Here is a 2,507-nt window from a genome sequence, read left to right on the forward strand (position 1 = left end):
TTTCCTTCCTTCCTTCCTTCCTTCCTTCCTTCCTTCCTTCCTTCCTTCCTTCTTTCTTTCTTTCTTTCTTTCTTTCTTTCTTTCTTTCTTTCAAATAGAATCTCGCTCTGTCACCCAGGCTGGAGTGCAGAGGCATGATCTCGGCTCACTGCAACCTCTGCCTCCTGGGTTCAAGAGATTCTCCTGCCTCTGCCTCCTGAGTAGCTGGGATTACAGGCGCACACCACCATGCCTGGCAAATTTTTGTATTTTTAGTAGAGATGGGGTTTTACCATGTTGGTCAGACTGGTCTTGAACTCCTGACCTTGTGATGTCCCCACCTTGGCCTCTCAAAGTGCTGGGATTATAGGCATGAGCCACTGCGCCCAGCCCCATTAATCCTTTCTAACAATTGTGCCTCGATATCCTCTGCTATTTCATCATTTCCTCTAATTATGGTGCTAGCCCAAAGAGGCACACGTACCACCTTTTGAACTGCAGCATCTCCTAAAAGTTCACGACAAATGTCCTTAGCAGTAGGCAGGTTCAATTCTTCTCCAATAGTAAAGGGCTTCTTAGCTTTAGCAATGCTGTTAGCCACCAAGAATGATGCTGTCAGTGCAGATGCATTTGATGGAAGTGGTGGCCTTCAATAATTGCTTCTTTCTTCGTGTTCATGTTTTTTCTTTTGAAAAACTCCAAAGGCTTCTCTTTTAATGTAGGGTGCTTGGTCTCCATGTGGTGAAGCAGTTTTGAAGGTTTTCATAGGTTTGTTGGATAGCCGCTTGCCACATATTTTACAAAGCAGGCTTGGAGAATGTGAATCATCTGTTGCAATGAACCTGCAACTTAAGTAGGGCTCTAGGTGTTTTCTTTTAAATGCCATTTTCCTTTTATTGCCAGTCTTAGAGTTTTCCATTGTCTCATCATTGGGTCTGTCTCCATTTTCAAAGAAGCTCTCCAGTGACATTTGTTTTTTACTCATTTGGCTAGGGTTGGCTTGTGGGCTTACCAAAACTGTGACTGAGACAAGTGCCCAGTGTGGGAAGGAAGCGTGGACAGATTTGGTAAATAAAATAATGGGCGGGTCATGCATGATTTTAAAGTCTGCCATCAGATGCAGCTGTAAAATTAAAGTACATCAACTCACTTGCCACTATAAAGCTTGCCACCAGTGCAGCTTTTGTCACTTGCCACTCACTGATATGGTTTTGATATGAATCTGCAAGCAATTGATGTGCAGTCAAACCTCTTTGCTAACGTTAATCTGTATTTGCAGCTGTTCCCCAACACTAGCAGCCCCACCTTAGCTCCACCTCAGGTCATCAGGCATTAGATTCTCATAAGGAGTGTGTAACCTAGATCCCTTGAATGTGTAGTTCACAATAGGGTTCACACTCCCATGAGAATCTAATGCCACTGCTGATCTGACAGGAGGGAGAGCTCAGGTGGTAAAACAAGTGATAAAGAGAGGGTGTAAATACAGATGAAGCTTCATGTTCTCACCCACTGCTTACCTCCTACCGTGTGGCCTGGTTCCTAACAGGCCATGGACTGGTACTGGTCCCTGTTCCAGAGGTTGGGTACCCCTGTGTTAGAACATGTAGATCCTGAGTACATGTGCCAACCACAGGTCCAGCTTTGCATACTTGAACTTACCAGTATTTTATGAATATGGATGTGCAGCTCCCATGTTACCAGTGAAGGGTCTTGACTATGAGTCATACAGGTTCTTGGTGTTTGAACAAAGAATTGAACAAAACACATAAGCAAAGCAATGAAAGAATGGAGCAATGAAGGCACAGATGTGTTGAAACAAAAGTACACTCCACAGCTCAAGAGCATCTGTTATTCTGGGACTTAAGTACCCACTAGAGGGTTTCCATTGGTTACTTGGTTACATCCTATGTAAATGAAGGACTGGCCCACAACCAGCCTGCTTGGTTGCAGGAGATGATCAATCAGAGGCTGAAGTGAAGTTATAAAGTTACACATGAGGACTTCACCTGCTACCAGTCTGACTGTTTGCCATAGGGGACCAGTCAGAGGTACTTTCCATTTTTTCATCTGCCATGCAATGCATTGGGAGTAGCCTCTGATCCTTTTGTTACTTGGGCATGGAGAGGTGGGGTTTTCCTTTTGATTCAGCTCTAGGAAGCCAGCAGGGCCTTCCGTTCCCTGCCTCCAGACCCTGTTCTCCTGCCTCACCCATAAAGGAAATTCCCTAAAGATACTAAAGGCTGTCTATCTCTCTGTCTCTGAGCAGCCCACTCTGCCTCTCAGAGTGTACTTTTGGTAAACCAAATAAACTTTTTCGCCTACTCTTACTTGTACTTGCTTTCAAATTCTTTCGTGTGGCGAAGTCAAGCACCTGAACCGGCCCACTGACAACAGCAAGGATAGAAGCAGTGCGATGGGTTACGAGGCTATTACGATAGTTTCTTCCAGAAATGGCAGTACTGAGAGTACTGAGAGGTGGGGAGAAGTAAGTTCCGGATTTTTTTTTTTTTTTTTTTTTTTTTTTTTTT

This window comes from Rhinopithecus bieti, unplaced genomic scaffold (assembly GCF_001698545.2).
Source record: "Rhinopithecus bieti isolate Rb0 unplaced genomic scaffold, ASM169854v2 scaffold_17971, whole genome shotgun sequence".
Classification (NCBI taxonomy): Eukaryota; Metazoa; Chordata; class Mammalia; order Primates; family Cercopithecidae; genus Rhinopithecus; species Rhinopithecus bieti.